We start from the raw sequence: 23587 nt of genomic DNA, 5'->3' as shown, positions 1-23587 counted from the left end.
GTGCCACCACTCCTGGCTAATTTTTTCTAATTTTTGTAGAGACAGGGTTTTGGTGTTGCTCCAGCTGGTCTTGAACTTCTGACCTCAAACAATCCTCCCAACTAGGACTCTTCAGAGTGCCAGGATTATAGGTATGGGCCACCTGACTCATCCTTTTAGATTAATTCTGTCTGTATTTATTTTAGTCTATGTTCAAACTGTTATGGAACTGCTTGACTACATTTTTTTTTCCTTCAAGGGTATGTCTTTTGTGTATAACTTTAAGTTGCGTGGGTTACCTACCATCTTCTAAATCTTTTCCCAAGAAATCAAATTGCAGCATGTTGAATGAATCTAAGTCGACCATATTTTCCAAGTAAAAATATTTACCTGCTGAAACCATGGGGTAAAGTCTTCAGACCATCCACAAAGTATGGACCCTGTACATAGAGGGTAGAGGTCATGCTCTTTCTCCTACATTGTTTAATGAAGACAAGAAGAGGGCTAACACATGACATTTTGAACTGAAAAATTGGAGCTTTCCAAAACTTTGTTATGTAATACATCTAAGTCATACACTTAAGTGAAGGCACATAATAAAAAACTGGCACTGTTTCATAAAAAAGATTTAATTCACTGGTCTTATGTTTATCTTGAAATAATATTCATCTTTTCCACTTGTATTTTCATAAGAGGAAATTGGATCCATTGGTACATTTGAACTCAACATCCTGCCTTTGGGAATAAACTCTTCTTTCCCGATGATTTCACTATAGATCCTGAAGCTGCATTTGTAACACAAATGATTCCATGAGTGAATTAAAAATGTGGGAAATGGCCTTACACTGCCCTGCACCCATGTAGAAACATTCTCCTCCCTTACTTACATGCACTTATGAGGACCTACTATGTGCCCAGCACTCTACGGGATCCTGGGATATAGTTGTGAGTGAGCACGGCTAGAGGCCACACGTTACTAAGTGTAAACCCCGGACTCACACTGCCTGTTTTTGCCTCCTGTCTGCCACTTCAGTGCTCTCCCACTTTGGGCAGTTCTCTTACTTCACGAGGCCTTAGTTTCCCTTCTGTAAAATGAGTAAAAAGTAGCAGTACTTGCCTTCCAGGATGAAATGAAACAACGCTTATAATTATTTAGAATAGGATACAGCTTGGCAAAGTAAGGCAACTGAGGGATTTCAATGATCTGTTGCAGCAAAAAAATTACTGACAGTTTGGGCAGGCATTCATTCATTTGTGTATTTGGTCATTCATTCGTTCATTCAACAAAGGCCCCTTGAGCAAATTTCTACTGTGTTCTGGCCACTGTGGAACACAGGTGGAGGCACATTAAAAATGATGAACAGGGCCGGGTGTGGTGGCTCACACCTGTAATCCCAGCACTCTGGGAGGCCAAGGCAGGAGGATCACTTGAGTCTAGGAGCTTGAGATTGCAGTGAGCTATGATGATGCCACTGCACTCTACACAGAGCGACCAAGCAAGGCTCTGTCTCAGAAAAAAAAAAAAAAAAAAAAAAGATTAACAGTACAGACCTCATACCTTCTCTCGGAAGTGTATAATTTCACTGTATAAGTAGACAATAAACATGGTTCAGGTGTCATGAGTTGTACACATCTATCGGGTGCTTTGGAAAGTGGTATGCATGGGGGTGTGGATCGTTTTGGGCTATGACTTTGAAACCACGCAATGCAAGTCAGAAAGATGTGAAGTGGAAAGTGCATATTTGTGTACACACACACACACACAGAGGACATGAACATTCTGTGTAGTTTCATGCTCCTGTTTTCCACTTTAATGGGAATATAGAGTGATGGTTCAGAGCATGGTTCTCTGTAGCCAGGCCACTCAGATTCAAACCCCAGCCTCACCTCTCACTAACTGTGTGACTGGGGGGAAATGATTTAACTTCTCTCTAGTTTATTTTCATCATTGGCAACGATGCTAACAGGCGGACGATAATAACAGTACCCATATCTTAGGTTTCTTGTGAAGCTTTAGATGAGTTAATACCTGTACAAGGTCAGTCCTCAGTGTTAACTTTCATCAGTCTTGAATCATTTTTCTAAGGTGGAGGGGGAAGAGCACACAGGCTCAGCAATCAGCCAGACTGGCGTGGAATCTCACTGCATCACTGACTTACCAAGTGGCTCAGCAAGTAACTTAACATCTCAGAACCCCAGTTTCCTCCTCTGTAAAATGGAGGTAACAGTACTTAACCACATGAGATTGCTTTGAGGGGTGAGAAAGCATAGCTCTTGGCAATCGGCAGGCTTTCAAAGAATAGCATTTATTTCTCTTCCCCTCTTCCCCTAAGATTAAAAATCATTTGAGTCAGATCGTATGATAAAAGGTTTTTAAAAAGAGGAAATAAGGAAATGATGAAATGATATTCTGGAGAATTGCAAGGAAAAATATGATATAGTTTATCTTTAAATATTTTTTTTTTCTTTTTCTTTTTTTGAGACAGGGTCTTGCTCTGTTGCCTGGGCTAGAGCACGGTGGCGTCAGTCTAGCTCACAGCAACCTCAAACTTCTGGGCTCAAGCAATCTTCCTGTTTTGGCCTTCCAGAGTACTAGGATTACAGGCATGAGCCACTGTGCCCCGCCCATTTTTAACATTTGAAAATTTTTACATTAAACAACAGTTCTTCTTTCTTTAAACAACTTTAAACAAAAGTTCTATAAGCATAAGAGAGAATGATTTATCTGCTTTTATTATGTTCTGACGTTTTATCTGTGCAGTGGTCCCCAACCTTTTTGACACAAGGGGCCAGTTTTGTGGAAGACAGTTTTTCCACGGAGAAGCCTGAGGGTGGTGGGTCACCACCTTCAGATCACCGTGGTGACCACCTCAGATCATCGGGTGTTGGACTTTCATGGGGAGCGCTCAACCTGGATCCCACACATGTGCAATTTGCAGTGGGGTTCGTGCTCCTATGAAGGTCTGAGAGTCTGATGTCCCTGCTGATCTGATGGGGGGTGGGGCTTGGGTAGTGACACCAGGGATCGGGAGCAGCTGTGGGTCCAAGTGGCTTTGCCCATTCCCGCCCCTGGCCTCGTGCTGTGCAGCCTGGTTCCGGGCAGGGCAGGGGTTGGGGACCACAGAGCTAGAGTGTGATAGAATGGAATGGAACTAATAGAATGATTCATAGATCTCCACGCTAACTGCTATAAAAGTCCTAAATTCTGTTTTCTTTAGTTGTTTTTATTTCAAAGTGTAGGGTGTCTTTGTAGCTATGCTGCTGTTCATAACAGGGGAAGAACATCACGTCAAAAGAAAAGAAACCTGTTGTGGTGTAACAAGTCAAGAAGGAAAGTCCACCAGCCCAGGGAGAGCTGGGCCAGTGAGTGGTGCTGGCAACTGCACCACCCTGACCAAATGGCGCCTTCCTCTGCCCGCTATGTTTCTATTTCTGCTTTCTTGCTGGGGTGAGGACCAAGGAGCAATTTTGGGTTAATTTTTCTATCTCGTTCTCTGAAGGACTGGGGTGGGAAATATTCTAGGTAGGAGGGACATTAGAATATTTCACAAATTACAAAATTTTTAATAAACTTCTCCATAAGAGGAATACAAAGCAAAGAATGAACTCCTTCATTCAGAGCATCACCTTTACATCAGCATTTCTTTGAAAGCTTCTGGTCAGGCTTTTTCTTTTTCTTCCCGAGGTAGGTTCATTTAAATCCAGCTTATTTAATGACCTGCCTTTTCCCATCTTGTTGAAAGTACATCAACTTCTCCGCCTGGAGAGAGACCCAAGGGGCAGATGCTGCGGAACTTTAAAGCCAGCAAATATTTAACTTCTCTGACCCTCCCTTTGTAAGCATATCTTGCATCTTTACGTTGCAGGGGGTGAAAACTTGAGAGGGTAGGCAGGTGCTTTTAGCCTCGTCTCTGCCAACCTGCCTGCTCTCCCCCTCTCTGGGGCGATCTGGAGCACATCTTGAGCCTCTCTGGGTCAAATTCCATTTGCAAGTAAAGTGTCAGGGTTTTACTAGATCTTTCAGTGCTCTTCCATGTGTGACTGAACAATGAACCTTCACAAGGTGCTGGGGGCAATTTTCACATTCCAGCCTGGCAACAGCACCCAGAGCTCAGCAGCCAGTGCCCCCAGGGCCAGATTCCACACTCTCTTAAGTTTTCCAGGCTTCCTTCTAGCCATCATCCATCACAGCACAAACCCGGCCCTGCAGCCATCTGAGTTTGGGGCCCCTAGGATCCAGTCATACCGTAAAGCTGGGGCGTGCCTGCACGGGAGGACAAGCTCATTTTCCATTTTAGTTGATAGGTGTGGACTGGGCTGTGTAGAAATGGAAGTGCTGGCCATATGCTCTCTGTAAAAGAAATCTGGGAAACTTGGTGCAAGTGAGAACAGGGGTGTGGCCATTTCGGAAACCAGTTAGTGGGTGTTTAATAGAAATGTTTTTCAGGCAGGGTTTTCTTGTCTTCAAAACATAATTTCTTATACATTGATTGGTGTGACCAACAATCCAGATGACATGTGCTCTGGTGGTTAGGAGGTATTTGAATCAAAGATGAACTTTCTAAAAATATCTTTTATTGAAACATGTAGAGAGAAGTACACAAATTGTCAGTGTGCAGGTCAATGCATTATCACAAAGTGAACATTACTGAGTAACCACACACCAGGTCAAAAATACAGTATGATAAGAAGCCCTTCTTGAGTCTCCTCCCCTCCTCAGAAATGTTTTGGATGGTATTGACAGCATAGCCTTTCCATTGTTTCTTCCAGAAACTATTCTTGGGACCACTCTCCTCTCATCCTTATTGTCACTTAATTTCTTTTTCCTTTTTAGGACAAAACAAAGTAAAATTGACTAGCACTGGCCATTTTTCTTCCCCCTAACCTGTCAGTCAAATGAGTAGAAAGAAATGTGCATGTGTGTGTGTGTGTGTGTGTGTGTGTGTGTGTTGGGAGGCAGGAGGGACAAAAAGGCTGAACTGCTATGATATTTGTCCTGTAAGAAGACATGACATGTGTGGCCAGGTTCCACAGGTGTTTTTGAATTCTCATCTCACATAGACTCCATGGTGCAGACAATAGTTTGGAATCTGACTCTCCTTTCATAGATAAGGAAACTAGCTCAGGAAGGTTAGGCAGCTTAATCCAGACTTCTGCGAGGTGTAGAGTTTTTGTCAAGGTAAGAACCAGAGACCTCCAGTATAAAGGGAATTCTCATCTAGGTGGTGGACGGCCCCAGTCTCCTTTGAGAAACCAGTAGAAAGTATGGTGGCGCGCGGAAGAATGCACACACACAGGAACACAAGACGTGCACATCGTTTTAGGGGGTTCCTACACCCAGTGAACCACTAATACCTATGGACAGTCCCCACCCAGTCCGCCGCGGTGACTCTCTGAGGGATACAGCTGGCATCCATCTCAGCACCCCTGTCCATTACCTTTCAGCCAAAGATGGGACTGTTAATGCCATTCACCTGCTGGACAGACTGAACTAGTCCTTAGGTGCAGCCTCTCTGTGTGTGCGCTGCGGGACGCCCTCCTTTCCCGCGACGCTGTCACAGGACAGCACTTGGCATCCTCACAGCCCAGGAGCACCGACTCCACAAAGTTCTGGTGCCCGTTTCTCCGGGACGGCTGCCAGCTGGGTATACAGCTCCGGCCAGGAGGGCGCCCGGCGGCCCCGGGAGCCAGGGAGACCCGGGACAACTCGCATTTATTTCTAGACCCCGGTTCCCCCTAACTGCGCACGGTCCTTGGCGGGCTCGGCTCGGGCACGCGGTGGGGGCGCAGCGGCGCCCGGGGACGCGCGTGTGTGCGCGGCGGTGCCCACCTCTCCCGCGGCCTCGGTGGCTCCCGGCCGGGCCGGGGCCGCAGCCCGGACAGTGCCCTACCCCCCTACCCCGGCCAGGCCTGGCCTGGCCCGGCCGGGAGCCGCGAGAGCAGGCGCAGCGCCCCTACCGCCCGCTTTTCCGCTTCCATCTCGCCGCCTCCTCCGCCTCCTCCTTCCCCCAGCCACCCGCGCAGTCACAACCGGTTCAGACTGGCCGGGTGCCCCGCAAAGAAGAGAAACAAGGGGAAAAAACACAGGGAAAACTCCGGGGAGGAGGAGGAGAAAGAGAAGGTGGAGCCCACAGAAGGGGGCTGGCTCCCCCGCTCCATGTGGCGGCCGCCGCTGCAGGGGTCGCTGGGGGCAGAGGGCGGCGGCTCCCGGGGCAGCGCGTAGCGGGGCCGGTTGCCCAATACGCCGGCAGGGGCCGGGGCCCGGACGCCCGGATAAATAGCCGCCCGGCCGGCCGGGAGCCGCAGGGGAGAGCGGCGGCCGCGGTCCCCACCTCACCACCCGCCCGGCCGCCCGGGGCACTGCGCCCGGAGCTGCGCCCCGGAGCCCCCGCCGAGGCCGGCACTCAGGTAAAGGACTGGAGCTGCCGGGCACGGTCCCAGGGGTCGCAGCCGCCCCTGCTGCCCAGCCTGGCGGAGGCGAGGGGCAGCCCCTCCGACTCCGAGCGGTAGGAGGCGGCGGCCACGGCGCTGTCACCGGCGGCCGAGCAGCTTGTAACCGGTTTCTCGCCGGGGATGTATGCTGGGGGCTCAGAGTGTCCGCGGTGGCCTCGCGCCCACCCCTCAACACTCCCCTTGTCGATGGGGTGCTTCTACGCGGTTTCCCCGGGAACCTGAAGGTGGCATTTTGCACGGAGTTGAAAGAGAAAGGGGGTTCGGGGGTGGGGGGAAGAGGACGGTCCCTCCATATGGGGGCTCAGGGCAGAGATCTGCCCCGGGACTCCTAAGATAGCTTCTGGGGTTGCTGGTGGCAGAGCAGGGCGGGGGTGCGCGACCTAGGTGAGCCCTCATTTTCCGCAGGGCCGCTAGGCCTCCAACCGCCCTGGCCGGGAGCGGGTGCGAGCAGGTGCCCCCGGGAGGGTCGGGGCTGGGCAGCGCCAGGTGCTCCCGAGCGGCGCGAGGCTGGCGGGTTCTGCGCGGTGGCACCAGGTTCAGCGCCCCGCGCGGGAGCCCGGCCTCTGCCACCGCGGCGGGATGCACGCGCGCCTCGGCCACGCGACACTGAGCGGGAACTCGGAGGAGTTGGTGCGTAACTCCCCATCTTTGGCTCGCCCTGGGTCGCCTCTTCTCTGGCTTCAGCATCCCCCAGAGGCTCTCGAGAGTGCTGATAAACCGTTAAAAACAAAACAAAAAACAAAAAAAACTTGGCCATCAAAATCAAATTAATGCTTCTTCACCTTGTTCTTGGGATGCCAGGTCTAATCTGCGCAAACTATTCCGGAAGTCCAAGCAGGATTTACACTAAATATATTAGTATTACCGATATAGGAAGTTATTCGATATAACATTTTTTGACCAATTTCCTGGGTCACAGTTTCAGCGTATTATTTTTTACACACACACACACACACACACACACACACACACACACACACTTATTTTTTAGCCTTGAGTTACCTGAATATTAGTTCACATTGATGGTGGAATCCCCACCCACCTCCGCACCCAAGAGTAGGATTTTTCAGTTGTTCCATCAAATTCGGTCAACTTGGTGTGTCCTAACAGTTTCTTATATTTGGGTTGGCTTCAGTTTTGAGGAATTCCTTAGGCTGGTCTAGGCAGAGGACTGAGGAAGCTAGAGACAATTCTGAAGAGAGAGCACCAATTGTTCAATACATGATTGTGACCTTTTTAAAATAGTATGCAAATGCAGATCACAGGGTTAGTACTCGTATCATTGCCACAAACGAGTTTTTTGTTAAAGGCCTTTGGAAGTAGAAATTCATTAGATAATAAAATAATTTAACCTGCAATGTTGCAACTACTCCTGCTCTTGGCAACACTGACCACCTGAGAACATCCTTCTGGTTTCTTCCTTTTTTGTGTATAGGCAAGTGGGGTAACAGGGACCCCTCATATCTGTAGAATGAAGATTGGGAAGAGCCAAAGGTGTGAGGAGGTGGATCAGGACATTAGGAAATCTTTCCTGGCTTCTGGCTTTGACTCTGAAAAGGTGGGGATGATGGTGTGCAATGGTTAGTATCTGAGTTATTATTGGTACAGTTCTTAGTGCTTCGGTGGTGGTCTGGCCATCAAACTAGAGTGGACAGATGTCTGAGCTGCAAGTTTTACTTCCTCATCTCAATCTTTCAAACTCACAATTTATTTGTTTGACAAATAAAAGTTGTGCATATTTATCATATACAACATGATGTTTTGAAATATGTATACTTTGTGGGATGGATGGCTCAATCAAGCAAATTAACATTCATATTATCTCACATATTTATCATTAATGGTGAGAACACTTAAAATCTACTTTTTTAGTAATTTTAGAATACAACATTGTTATTAATTACAGTCCCTATGTACTGATCTCTTGAACGTATTCCTCCTATCTAACTGAAATTTTATATTCTTTGACCAACTTCTCCTTCCCCTCCTAACCCTAAACCCTGGCAACCACCATTCAACTCTCTACTTCTATGGGTTCAGCTTTTCTAGATTCCACAGATAAGTGACATCATGCGGAATTTGTCTTTCTGTGCCTGGTTTATTTCACTAACATAATGTCCTCTAGGTTCATTCATGTTGTCATAAATGACAGGATTTCTTTGTTTTTAAAGGCTGAATAAGTCTCCCATTGTGTGTGTGTATATGTGTGTGTATACCACATTTTCTTTATCCATTTATCCATTGATGGACACTTAAGTTGATTCCCTTTCCTGGCTATTGTGACTACTGCGGCAATGAACATGAGAGTGCAGATAGCACTTCAACACACTTTAATTTCCTTTGGATAGATACCCAGTGGCGGGATTGCTGGATCATATGGTAGTTCTATTTGTAATTTTTTGAGGAATCCCTATACTGCTTTCCATCATGGCTGTGCTAATTAACATTCTCGCCAATGGTGTGCAAGGATTGAACCCTCAATTTTTGTAGTCTTTTTCTAAAGTGAGATGTCTCTTGAATTTAATTCCTAGAATCCAATTTGGTATAGAAGGCTTATGGGAAGGTGTAAAAGGAACAATGTCTTGCTTGTGTAACTATGGCTTTGCAAGAAAGTATCACCCAGTGGCTTCAGTTTTAAATAATGATTGCAAAAATGCATATATTTTGAGCTAGTTAGCCTTTGAGAGGTTCTTTGGAGGCACCAGGGTTTTCCCTGTGGGTAGTGAATGGGATTGAACTATAACTTAAAACTTAGTTCAAGAAAAGAAAACATCGTCCCTGGCTTCTAAAAGTTTAGTGGGAAAATTAGACATGTTTACACATCTCTATAATACAAGACAGTATAAATGGAGTCATATGACAGCAACATCAATAGTGTGCTATTGAATGGCAGAGAAAAGGAGGGGTTCATTCAGGTTATGTATTGAGAGAAGTTTTGTGATGGGTGTAGTATTTTAGCTGTGACTTGAAGAAGGAAGAGGATTTCCTTGATGGAAAGGAGGCCTGGTGGAACTAGAGAATAGCACAGAGGTATGAAGTCTGGTTTGTTCAAAGGAAGCAGAGCAGTTTGGAGTAGCTGGAGCCTGGAATTTAAGATTGACAAGCTGGGAGGTAGGAAGAGACTTGATTATGAAGAACGTGACAAGTTATGCTAAGAAATTAAAATGCGATTGAACATTATTGTTATATTTCTATAAACAATATCAGCATCCCTATGGTACATTTTGCCTTTAATTTGAGTTTTGTGAGTTTCTCTCTAAAACAAGTAGATAATTCAAATCTTAATGATATTTTCTTCCTATTGATGTCACTATAAAAGAGTAATGTGTTTCTAATAGCCTTTAATGCTTTATTTAAATACAACAATATTTTCCCCCAAATCTGAAATCTTATGGTATGATAACTCTTAGCTTTATTAAAACTTTGAATAGGAAAATATTTCCACTCTCTTGGGCCAATATGCAAAATAAAGCCTTTTCTATTCTTTGTTTCAATTGTTAATAATAATAATATTAATAATGATGTTTATTGAGCAAGTCATGTCAAGGGAGCCACATACCTTAAGTTCTCTAGGGGGGCATTATTTTGATCTTTGAGAATTGTGATAAGATTTCCAACTAAGTAAATGATAGGACCAGGATTTGAACCCAAGCAGTCTACCTCCACAGGGTAACCTTTCAACTATTGTGCTGTCATATAACAGGAGCATCAGATGTGATAACTACTACTAATAGTAGTGAGAAATTGGGCCTGGTACCTGTAGGAAGAGTTTTTCTGGTTTTTTTTTTTTTCTTTGCTTCCTCAGTCCCATCAGTCTGACTAATTTCACTTCACATGTTCAATAAGGGGACATATTTCACTGCCGTGACACACCTTAAAAATATATACGATCTTGCGCTTTTATGACCCACTCAGAAGAAACTCTTAAGGTCTTTGAAAAGAGATGGGATATGGGATGAGATAAACAATAGCAAAAGTGACAGTATTAAATGTGAAGACCAGACCTTCCAGGTTCTCTGGAAGAGTGTTAATTTCCAGTATTCTCACTATTCCCAATAAACTCCCCAAATGCACCAGATCTTTTGTGTGTAAGCATCCCATATATGTTTCTGTGTGCCTTGATATTTTATTCTGAAGGTGAGACTGCAAACATACTAGCTTGTACCTGGCACACTACCATACTAAAGTGTGTATTCAGACAACAGATCAGGCCCTACAGAATCACATATAAATTGTGTGAAACATATACTAAGCAAAAGAACACATCAAGGATTCATAGCATCACCATAGATCTCTTCACCAAAGCAGTACTCGTTGGGGCGTGCTGTGCAGGATTCAGACCTGAGTGGCAGCACAGTGACCACAGTAAGAGTGTGGGACACTTGGAGATGATGATACCAACTTATGTCTCCATGTCTGGCCGTCATCTTGCCTATATTTAACTCCGTTAAATCTCTGGCCCTTCTCATCTTTTCTCAGACCCTCAGTGGTTTACAGATCCTGCTATTTTCTCTTCTGAACTAGAGAGCAGGGCTTCCAAATAGATGACTGTTCACTGGATAGGTGAGTAAGGGATCTTGAAACTGGTCTCTCCCCTAGCATGCCATCTCTAAACCTCAGTTTCCTCATGTGTAAATTAGAGGATTGAATAAGATCAGTGGTGGCAAGGTCACAAGGTTCCCACAGGTGAGACAGGCATCACAAATGAGCAGAGAAGATGGGGGCAGGGAGTGGGATGGGGTGGGTGATGGGGGTAGGGGCTGGGGGATAACAGGTGAAAGTCTAAATAAATGCAAGTTAGCTTTGGTCCTGTGTCAAGGAGACATTAGGGAGTGGAAGGAATTGGAAAGAAAATGCCCCACTCAATGAGGGCCACAGTTACTCAGTTCCAGTTAATTGGTTTTTAAAAAAAATTTTTTTTCAAATTTTTATTTATTTTTTTAGAAACAAGGTCTTGTTCTTTCTCCCAGGCTGAGTGCAGTGGCATTATCATAGCTCACAGCAACCTCAAACTCCTGGGCTCAAGCGATCTTCCTGCCTCAGCTTCCCAAGAAGCTGGGACTGTAGGTGCATGCCACCACAGCCAGATAATTTTTTATTTTTTGTAGAGACGGGGATCATCACAGTGTTGTTCAGGCTGGTCTCAAACTCCTGGCCTGAAGCAATCCTCCCACCTTGGCCTCCCCAAGTGCTGGGATTACAGGTTCGAGCCACTGCAGCCAGCCCAGTTCATTGCTATGTAAGAATGAGGGCCTAGTGTTGCTAGAGATTTCAATTTTATGAGAGAATGCTGAAATTCAGATTTTTGTGATAAAACATTAGCAATTTATTCAGATTTGCTAACGACAAAACCAAAAGCACAGGCAGGCCAAACAAAACACATTTAGAGACCAGATTTGGCCAACGTGTCCAACGTTCCTTCTGGCTTCAGATTTCAATGATCCTAGGCTCAATCCATTATATCTATAACCCATTTTCCCCTTTTTTGCTAAGACACATGGTAGTGCTTGCTATATCCAAATTATGATAGCTTTGGAGGAGCCCTTTGGCAGGTGCTGGTCTATGATAGATCTGCAAAGCCTTGAAGGTCAAATGATATCCTTTTTTGATGGCCATGCTGTTGATAAAATTCAGAGGCTCCAGCAGTCAATTACTTGTGTTAATTATCCCTTTCAGGGACAATTAGTGTGATTTAATTCCAGGACCCAGAGCTGCTCTTCTAAATGTTTTCCTTCCTGCTCTGCCTTCGCATCTCAAAGTGAGATAATAAACTATGGGGAGATCGATTCTAGTTTCCACTTGGACAAGGGTATTTACAGGCCTGACTTATGGTGCAGACAGAGAAATCTTCATCGTCTTCACCCTGGCAGTATTTCCCTGTGTATTCAGTCCCTCTTTTTAAATGTAGAGCTCTCTGGGGATGTCCTTGAATTTCGACTAAATAAATAAGAGTTTAACTTTTATGAGTTGAGTTCATAAAGCAATTTAGATTTTCTTGTAAAGCATATTTATATGGATCTTATAAATAGAAAGGAAAACAAAAATGATAGATTTGCAGTGAAATTCTTTAATGCAATTTTATTTTTAAAGCTGAGTTTCTTGGATTTGACTGGCTTCGAGGTGTTTTCTGTTTTACGTCAATGAGCTATTTTGCAAACGTGTGGACCTGGCTCTAACTTAAAGTTCAAAGCAGATGTTGACAATGGGAAGGAAGCATCTGATTAAATAAAGCAGGAATGACATATTCAGAGAAACCACATACCTTATTGTGACTGAGCTGACCTTGAGAGGGAACAGAATAACAGTCCAGAGCCACAATTTGTCTTTGCCCCAGTAATGACTCAAACCCCTATCCCTTGCACATCAGAGAGTATGTTAACCACCACTGAATGTTTAACATTTAAAAGCAAATCAGAAAGAATCAGGTAATTTTTTATCATTAAAGACATAAGTATGTGATGTTACATTGGTAAAAGATTTTAAAAAATCAATTAAAAAAATTTCAGCCGGGGCCGGGCGCGGTGGCTCACGCCTGTAATCCTAGCTCTTGGGAGGCCGAGGCGGGCGGATTGCTCAAGGTCAGGAGTTCAAAACCAGCCTGAGCAAGAGTGAGACCCCGTCTCTACTATAAATAGAAAGGAATTAATTGGCCAACTGATACATATATAAAAAATTAGCCGGGCATGGTGGCGCATGCCTGTAGTCCCAGCTACCCGGGAGGCTGAGGCAGAAGGATCACTCGAGCCTAGGAGTTTGAGGTTGCTGTGAGCTAGGCTGACGCCACGGCACTCACTCTAGCCTGGGCAACAAAGCGAGACTCTGTCTCAAAAAAAAAAAAAAAAAAAAAAAAAATTTCAGCCGGGTGCGGTGGCTCACGCCTATAATCCTAGCACTCTGAGAGGCCGAGGCGGGTGGATTGCTCGAGGTCAGGAGTTCGAAACCAGCCTGAGCAAGAGCAAGACCCCCCGTCTCTACTATAACTAGAAAGAAATTAGTTGGCCAACTAATATATATAGAAAAAATTAGCTGGGCATGGTGGCGCATGCCTGTATTCCCAGCTACTCGGGAGGCTGAGGCAGGAGGATCGCTTGAGCCCAGGAGATTGAGGTTGCTGTGAGCTAGGCTGATGCCATGGCACTTACTCTAGCCTGGGCAACAAAGCGAGACTCTGTCTCAAAAAAAAAAAAATTTTTTTTACCTGTGTATTTAGCTAGTCTTTCAAATTCAGTGATGGAATCAGATTCCAAGCTCCAGAGAGGCAGGACTCCTTCACTCCACAATGCCTTCTAAATGCACTCACTTCATTTTGTTGAATGAAAGATATTTGATTAATAATTTGAATATATGAGGGATTTAGATAAGTAGGTTTTCTATACATTCATTCATTTCATAAGGATTTGTTGGGCTTTTACTATGTGCCAATTATAATTCTTAGTGCTAGGGATATGGGACAGGCTTGTGGATAAAAGCCCTTACCTTAAGACTTATCTTGCCTTGACACTATTTTTTACCTCCCTCTTCTTTTTTTTTGCAAACCACTGCCCTCTTAGCTCTCCTGAGCCCACTGCCACATGATCCTCCAAGGTCTCTCTGACTTCACCGTGTGATCACAGATCTCAGCTCTCCCCTGCCAACTTTCCCCGCACTGGGAGGTGGTTTTGATCATCTGAACAAATTCATAAGTGACCGTTATTATGTTGACGGCCTCATTATAATTCTCATCACTGACACCATCGTCATCGTCATTGTTAGAGTCTTCTCAGAGTTTTTCCTGGAGGCCTCAGACTCCTTCCTTTGAGTGTCTGTGGCCACGTGGTGAAGGCAGGGCCAGCTCGGGAGGGTCCTATGGGCTCAGGACAGCTAAGGGGGAGCTGGTTTGCAAAAATTGAGGACAGCAGTGTCAAGACCGAGGAAGCTGTGCTGATTGACAATGAGGAGTGACCATTGAGTGACCAATGAGGAGTGACAATGAGGAGTGTCACCATAGTGACAACATTTTTTTTTGTTTAGATGGATCAGAAACCAGAAAGCACTGGGTTGAGGAATGAGAGAGGGTGATGAGGAAGCAGAGGCGGGGAGGGTACTCTTTCAAGTTTTTCCAAGAAAACCTTTAAAAGATGCAACTACAGTAACGATATCTAAGTGTTTACTCTGTACCGAGCACCATGCTAGTGCTTCATAGTCAGGTTTGAAATCCCCCGCAGGCCTTAGCATATGCTTTTGTTGTTATTAGAAACATGTTCGTGTGGACCAGGCATGGTGACTCATGCCTGTAATCCCAGCACTTTGGGTGGCCAAGGTAGGAGGATTGCTTAAGGCCAGGAGTTCAAAATTAGCCTGAGAAACATAGGGAGACCCTATCTCTATAAAAAATAGCAGGGCATGGTGGCATGCACCTGTAGTACCAGCTACTAAGGAAGCCAAGGCAGGAGAATCCCTTGAGCCCAGGATTTTGAGGTTGCAGTGAGCTATGAGAGTATGAGAGTTTGAGGTTGCCGTGAGCTAAGATGACTCCACTGTACTCTGGCCTGGACAACAGAGTGAGATCTCATCTCAGAAAAAAAAAAAAAAAAAAAAGAATGCTATGTGGAAATACAACCTTGAAGTGGTGTGCTTCATTTGCTTTTGGATGCACATTGAATTACCACCATTTTTTGCGAACTATTTTTGAAAGGACGAGCCCGGGAATCATTGGGATAAGAAAGGGGTCTCTGAACTGGGGAAAGAGCAAAAAACTGGGGCGTGAAGAATGCAAAGACATACTTGACTGTGCAGTGCTTAGGAAACAAAGTAGCTGCTTTAAAGAAGTCATGTTTAGCCCTTGTCAACTTTGAGGATTAATTTTCACCTCAATTCTATTAAGTACCCTAATAACTGTACAGCAGCATCTGGAAAAGGGGAGCTAATGAGCTATATGGCTTCCTGAGTTGAGGAGAAAAGGGAAGGGAAGGGAAGGGAAGGGAAGGGAAGGGAAGGGAAGGGAAGGGAAGGGAAGGGAAGGGAAGGGAAGGGAAGGGAAGGGAAGGGAAGGGAAGGGAAGGGAAGGGAAGGGAAGGGAAGGGAAGAAGGAAGGGAAGAGAAGAAGGAAGGAAGGAAGGAAGGAAGGAAGGAAGGAAGGAAGGAAGGAAGGAAGGAAGGAAGGAAGGAAGGAAGGAAGGAAGGAAGGAAGGAAGGAAGGAAAAAGAAAACCTTGTCTGGACTTCACTGCCTCTTTGTTATGTCTTATCTGGACTGTCAATGACCTGAGGGCTCTTCGCGGCCTAAGAGCAGCCTGTCATCGTCCATTGGGTTTTCCTTCACTTGGACGTCCTTCTTCCCATTTGCTGACTTTTCTTTCTGTCAGGAAATTATTCTAGGAGATGTTGAAAAATACCATTTTCATATCTTATCTTTTTTTGCGGGGAGAATGTGGTGATAGTGTATGTGTGTGTGTGTGTGTTTTTAGTCCAGTTGAATCTGAGATAAAGAAAACCTAGAACCAGTGTCTAATAGAGGAAAACATGCTATTGTGGTAGGGAAGGAGGGGACTGAGGACATTCTGGCCAGAGCATTTATAGAGACAGTACTTTCAGATTTGAGGGGGAGCTATGTGAGGACAAAAATCCCACTCTTTTTGTGATTATTGATTTTGTTTAAAGGGATTAAAACAATACTTTATACTGAGATTACTGTGTGCCAGGCATTGTGCTATATGCTTTAAATAAATTAATTCATATAATCATTAAAACAGTCTGATGAGGTAAATACTGTGGTTCCCCCTACTTTTTAGACGAAGAAAGCAAGATGCGAAGATGTTTGAGGAACTTGCTGAAGGTCACTCTCTTGGCTGGTACCAGGGCTGGGATGTACACGCAGGTTACCCAGGGCCTCAGCCAGTGCTCTTAATCCTTATGCTAAATTTTCTACAATACATGTCTTCACATATTTATAGACAGGAATGTCTGTGTTTGTGCTTGCGTGAGCCTATCGAAATAACTGAAAGGTAGAAATTCTACCAGCCGTTCTTGTGGACCACATAATGCCATTACCAAAAGATCGCAACCTCCCCCCTGCCACCTTTCCCACGCTGAGAGGTGGTTTTGATAATCTGAATAAAGTCACAGGTGAGACCGTCATTATGTTGACAGCCTTATTATAATTCTCATCACCATCGCCATCGTCATCGTTAGAATCTTCTCAGAGTTTTTCCTGCTGCCTCCACGCCTGCTCTCTCGGGTCCTGAGGGGACTGGCTGGGGAGTGTGGCCCTGGCTGCTCAGAGATTCTCAGAGCTGCTCCTGGGCGGCTGTATGGCAGAAGGATGGCTTTATGGTGGCCAAGCTGGTGCTTAGCTATTTGGGACAATGGGAAAGAGACAGGAAAGGACTTTTCTCTCTTCTGGCTGGCAGTGGTGTGTGCTTGCTCTTTCTGGAGCCACACGGGTGAAACTGTGCTCATATTCCAGCTGGAGAGCAGCCAACAGATTTTGCAGATTTGCCGCATTGAAGAGTAGGGCTAATAGCATTGCCACCACCAGTAGGGACAGAGTCAAATGTGACGAGTGAAGAAGGAGCTGGCAGCCATACATTCCTTTGTTCTCCCCCTGTAGTCCAGTGTACTTAGGGGAAAAGTAATGTTCCCCCGAGAAGATCCAATTATTCTGCTCTCTTGATTTGTAGAGTTTTAGCTCTTTGCAGAGCAATGCCTACTTTTCTATAACCTTACAATTCACTTAGGCTCACTTTTAGCATGTCAGAAGCTGCTTTTTGAGTTGTTTGATGTACTTTCTTAAACCACTTTCTCCTATTTTCATGAAAAAAGTTTGCAAATCTGCAGATAAGTGGATATGATCATATTTTAAATTTTGTATCATAGACAATGTGCCCCTCCTGCATTTTCCCAAATGTTTTATAAAAAATCAAGAAAATAACTTTTGCTATGGTCATTGTTACTACAAGAATTTTTGTTTTTGTTTCTCTTTGAAACCTATATGTGATAATCAATAGGGATTTTTGGGGGGCAAATAAGCATTGTCCATGACAGTATAGATGACAGGATAAGGCTAAAAGAACAGCCAGGTGCTGGCTGCTGCATTAGGGCAGGTAGGCTCAGGCCATGCTGTGGTCTGAATGTTTGTGTTCTGCCCAAATTCATATGTTGAAATCCTAACCCCCAAGGTGATGGTATTAGGAGGTGGGGCCTTTAGAAGATAATTAGGTAATGAGGGTGGAGCCCCCCTGAATGGGATTAGTGCCCTTATAAAAGAGAGAGACCCCTTTGCCCTTCCACCAAGTGAGGACACAGCTAGAAGGAGCTGTCTATGGACCAGGAAGTAGGCCCTCACCAGTCACTGAATCTGCCTTGATCTTGGACTTCCCATCCTCTAGAGCAGCGAGAAATGAGTTTTTGTGGCTTATAAGCCACTCAATCTATCTCTATGGTATTTTGTTATAGAAACCCGAATGGGCTAAGACAAGGTTTCCACTTGCTCTGGTCCTCCCTTTACCCACAGCTGCCTCTTCTCTTCCTTCCCTTGCCTGGGTCCTTCCCCTATTGAGACAGACGATGGGACAATTGGCCAGAAGTTGTTCTTCCATGCTACCGGGCAGTGTTCTCCACCCTGTCTGCATATCAGAATCGCCTAGGAAGCCTATAAAAGAGCAGCCTGGTGGTAGGGCCCAGCCGCCAGGTGATCACAGTGCAGCTGGGGTGGACAGCCACTGTGGCTGGGCAGCCTTCCTCAGAGTGTGTCTGTGGGTGACCTGGGTCAGAATCGTAGGGTGCCTTTTAAAAAAATGCAGAATCTGAAATTCTTAACACATTAAAAACACTTAGGCCTTGAACCTGGAACTTGAAAGGAGACCAAATCCTAACAGTAAATACCGCTTTTGAATTATTCCAAATTGCCATCTGTTATTATCCAGATCTTGGTTTAAATGTTCTGTGTGTTAAGAAATAGCTAAAGACTAAATATCTTAAAAGCCATAGATTTCTAAATGATCCGGTAACCAGCTGTTCTAGAACTCTAGGGTGAGTAACTAGTGACTACCTTAGAAAGTGGCTATGACATGATCAGAAATCCCTTAAGGTTATGAAAGTAATAGCTAATAGTTATTAAGCTGTTTTGCTGTATGCCACGCATTAAGCTTTGCATTTTCAGTCCACTATTATCCCATTTTTTAGATGAGAAAACAGGCTCAGAGACATTTAGTAATTGGCTTAAAACCACATGGTAGGTAGCATAGACGGAACTGGAACCTAGATATACAATTAATAAGAAAGCCATGATTGTAAATATTAGTTAATTCCTATCATCCTTAAACTAGATACTAGAAAAATTTCCCCTCTTCCCTTCTACCCCACCCTTATGGTAAAACTAAGAAGAATAAAGGGAGGTTTTTAAGCAATTGTAAATATTAACTAGCTTCATACCGTTTCCTATTATCTCCTTCTTCCTTCCATATGTGCACAAGACAGCCAAAGGTCACTGAGGCTGACTTCAGAAACTCTGAATTTATGGTGTGTTTTTATTGTGCGGATTCTTCTTTTACGATATCCAGTCATCGCTGCACCTGAAGGAAGCTTTGCTCTGCCATCCCTTTGTTTGAGGAGCAACGATACCCATGAGATAAGCAGCACATACTCTCCTGGCTCCATTGCCCTCGTGCAAACCTGTTTCTAGGTTAAGAGTCTGGGCGTGTGTGTTGGCAGGGAAAGAGGATGTGGGTGAGGAGCAGAGCCTTTGGCCTGGGGGGGAGTGCTCACATTTATGAAAAGTCTCATGGGGACATTGCTAATCTTATCTCTAAAGCAGTCCATATATATGGATTGGACATATCGGGATATGACATTGTAACCATGTGTGTTGATGGCATCCGTTTTTGCCTTTTAAAAATCAGCTTTATTAAGGTATAATTTACATACAATAAAATTCAGCAATTGTAAGTATACAATATGATGAGTTTTGACAGATGTATATATAGTCAAGGTTTACATAATATTTTTTGTAACAGCTTTATTAAATTAGAATTCATAAACCATACAATTCTCTTACTTAAAGTATATAGTTTGATGATTTTTAGTATATTCAGAGTAGTGCAACCATCACCCCAATCAATTTTAGAGCCTTTTCATCACCCTCAAAAGAAACCTCATACCCATTAGCAGTCACTCCCTGTTCCCCCATCCACAAACCTCCTCCCAGCCATAGGCAGCCATTAATCTACTTTCTGTTTTCATAGATTTGCCCATTCTGGACATTTCATATAAATGGAATCGTACAATATGTTGCCTTTTTCAACTGGCTTCTTTCTCTTAGCTTAAGGTTTTTAAGGTTCATATGTGCTGTTGCATCAGCACTTTGTTCCTTTTCACTGCTGAATAATATTCCATTGTGTGGATATGTCACATTTTATTTATCTGTTCATCAGTTGATGGGCATTTGGGTCCATTATATATAAATATTCATCAGTTTTCATCACTTATAATAAATATAGAACATTAACACATAGATATTTAGAATAATATATTCTATTGTCTATCTTACTATATAGAATATTTTCTATAAATATTCATCACTTTCTGGCTGATAGCATTAATTTTTAAGGTGTAGACATTTAACAGATACTTTGCTTTTTATATCCCCATTTGGGCATTTTTTCTTTCAAGATTTAATATACCAGGCAGTCAGGAACATGTAAGTAGCTTAGTCTTTTCTTGACCTCTGAGGCCATCTGATCAAAGCAACCACAATTGGACTCACAGTTGTACTAAAATTGTTATTTGGAGTTCACCCTATCATATAACTATCTCAAATTGTAGAAAATGCTTAAAGAATTGTAGATGTTAAAAAATATAAATATATCATCACTGGGATGGCCCAGTATAATTTTACAAAGAGTTTTCACACTGTAATTAGAAGCACAACATGGTGGATTTTTTTCTTTTCCTAAAAAAAATGATATTGATATATAACTAAATTCATTTGACTGTACAAGAGAAATTATAAACCGTGACATTTTGAAATGTCAGTGTAAAGTGACAAAATTGATCCACTGACTATAACATTTTTTTTTGTGTGTGTGATAATTTCTTTCAATCAATTTTTTTTTATTTTGGCATATTATGGGGGTACAGATTTTAAGGTTTCAATAAATGCCCATTTTCCCCCCTCCCCCCAAAAGTCTGAGTCTCCATCATGACCATCCCCCAGATGGTGCACATCTCACTCATTATATATGTATATACCCGCCCGCATTTTTTTTTTTTTTAAACATAGTCTTGCTCTGTCACCCAGGCTGGAGGGCATTAACACAATCACAGCTCACTGCAGCCTTGAATTTCTGGACTCAAGCAATCTTCCTGCTGCAGCCTCCTGAGTAGTACACTACTGGTTCCTGGCTAATTTATTATTTTTTTAATTTTTCTGTAGACATGGGGGTCTTGCTGTGTTGTCCAGGCTGGTTTTGAACTCCTGGCCTCAAGCAGTCCTCCTGCCTTGGCCTCCCAAAGTGCTGGGCTTACAGGTGTGAGCCACCATGTCCAGCCCCAATGATGATAACTTTAAAGAACTACTGTTAGTGTTAATGTGACCAGGCTTGATAATCCACGGATCAACAAATAAAGTAGATTCACTTGAAAGTTTATATTTTTGACCCAGAGGGAACTCATTTTAAAGCTTTATCCTACTTAGAAATTATTATAAAAAATCGGTTATAAGTGTGTTGACACTTCTGCAACTGATGACCATAGATGGTGTTCTTTTTACCTCCAATTATCGTAGAACAAAACTGCTTAAGAAATAAGAAAGTGAAAGTAGAAGTAGAATAATAGCCATGGTCGGGAGAAGGCAGACTCAAGAATTAGAAACAGGCCTGATTACTCGTACATCTTAACTACCTGTCTTATGCTTGTTTCTCATGAAATGAAATGCAATGAAATTGAATTAATTTATATTTGAATTATGAGCTTCAGTATGTACTAGAGTATATTTGTTTGTCTATGTATTTTTAGAATCCCCAAATAATTATTTATCTAGATTTTTACTTACATTTTATTAGAATACCCAAAGAACGATTTATTTACCTACATATTTTTTTCGGTATTAGATAATTATTTCTCAATTCCCAGGATCCCTTTACCCAAACTGAGGAATAAATGATATATGTTTGGAGGGGCAAAAGTCGGAGTTTAAGGGAAGAGAGTAATATCAATATTAGAACTGCTTCTGGCACAGCAGGTTTGCTCTTTAGTTTATGAAACTTGTTACCTATATTGGAGTCAGAACTAAAACAAAATTTTCAGTAGCTTTTGGAGTGTTTTAACAGCTTTGTTAAGATATAAATCATATATAATAAAATCGATCCATTTGATGTGTACAGCTCAGGGATTTTTAGTATATTCACAGAGTTGTGCAATCTGTACCACAATATAATTTAAAAATATTTTCATCACTTCAAAAAAGAACCCCTGTACCTTTAACAGTCATTCCCCATTTCCACCCCTCAAACTGTTTTCCAACACGGGTTAAGCCTTTTCATCTATATCAGCAGTGTATGAGGGTTTCAATTCTACACATCTTCACCTATGGTTTATAGCCTTTCATGTAATAAAAGTGGCATAAATCTAACCGAAGGAAGGTTGTGGAACCCAGTCCTCAAACTACGGCCCGCGGGTCACATGCAGCCCACTGAGGACATTTATCTGGCCTGCGGGTGTTTTTGCCAACGCTGCCTGTCCTGCTTAGCAGCTCCTCCGGGGCCCACAGTGCGCATGTGTGGAATGTGCGCCGCACTCTCCAACGGCCCTCCAACGGTCTCAGGGACAGTGAACTGGCCCCCTGTTTAAAACGTTTGAGGACCCCTGATAGACTTTTGACTCTCCTCACAGATACCTAGATCAAGGCAAAATCAACCTGGAATCAACTATTTCCCACCCCACCCCCACAATGCAGGATATACGGTCACATGATCCTAGGCTCTTAAAATAAAGTGCTTCAGCACCAGGCAATTTGGTAGTGATTGAAATTCAAATGATAATGTGGTGGCATTGACCACTTTGCATATTTCAAGTGAAAAAATGTATCTGTGAATCTTGAGTGAGATTTTTTTTTTTTTTTTTTTTTGAGACAGAGTCTCGCTTTGTTGTCCAGGCTAGAGTGAGTGCCGTGGCGTCAGCCTAGCTCACAGCAACCTCAAACTCCTGGGCTCAGGCAATCCTCCTGCCTCAGCCTCCCGAGTAGCTGGGACTACAGGCATGCGCCACCATGCCCGGCTAATTTTTTCTATATGTATTAGTTGGTCAATTAATTTCTTTCTATTTATAATAGAGACAGGGTCTCGCTCTTGCTCAGGCTGGTTTCGAAATCCTGACCTTGAGCAATCCACCCGCCTCGGCCTCCCAGAGTGCTAGGATTACAGGCGTGAGCCACTGGCACCCGGCCTTGAATGAGATATTTATAGATAATATTTAAAAAGGGGTTATTAGAGAAAGTTAACTGTGGTGGGGGACAAAGGCAAAAAGGGGGCTGTCAACTGAAAATAAGATTAAATAATTGTAAATCACTCTGTATTTGGCAAAAAACAGTATAGTCCATATGTATACATTTCAGGGACAGAAAGCTTCCGTGTCAATATTAAATGTTCTTAAATATCAAATATGCAATTCTGACACCTTATAACCAAGAGAACAGAAATTTTCAGCCAGTGTGAACAATTGAGGAAACAAGGGATTGGCACTATTTGAACAGGACTAAAGCCAGTCTGGGGCATTCGAGCTTAAAGCTTTACCTTGAATGAAATGTTGACTTTCATCAATAGACCTTTTCATTTTTCAAAGGCAAGTGATTGGAACTTGCCAATTCTTCTTTCCCCTTAAACAAAACAAATTCTAGCTTTAGGAGGTAGGTTATTCTTCATACTAATGATGATTTAATTTTGTTGAATAGTGATATCTTCTTATGGTTAATTTTATTTCATGTTCTTTTCTCTCCTCCAAGGGAGGTTCACAATACATGGAAAATATTTAATTTTTAAGTTAAAGTTAAGAAATACATTTATATTACAAGTTAAAGTTAATTTCATGATATCCCATTAGACCCTGTAGTACGACAAAACTGCCCCTAAATTACAGTGTTCTTCAAATAGTTTCTCAAAATGGTTTCCAACTTTGAGTTTTAT

General features: G+C 43.3%; 1 protein-coding gene across 2 annotated transcripts in view; it reads left to right on the top strand.

Moving 5' to 3' along the window:
* Nucleotides 1–5994: 5994 nt before the first annotated feature.
* The window catches only part of SLC16A9 (solute carrier family 16 member 9), a 51391-nt gene continuing 33798 nt past the window's right edge, over nucleotides 5995–23587 (top strand). Inside the window, exon 1 of one of the 2 annotated variants that reach the window (XM_012762816.3) lies at nucleotides 5995–6387. The gene's annotated coding sequence lies outside the window, so the exon portion shown is untranslated. The remainder of the gene's footprint in view (nucleotides 6388–23587) is intronic. The other variant, XM_012762813.3, reaches the window with a different exon arrangement.

This window comes from Microcebus murinus, chromosome 14, assembly GCF_040939455.1.
Source record: "Microcebus murinus isolate Inina chromosome 14, M.murinus_Inina_mat1.0, whole genome shotgun sequence".
In the NCBI taxonomy this organism is placed as follows: Eukaryota; Metazoa; Chordata; class Mammalia; order Primates; family Cheirogaleidae; genus Microcebus; species Microcebus murinus.
Note: the sequence above shows the minus strand (reverse complement) of the source record. Positions and strands in the feature narration are given on the sequence as shown.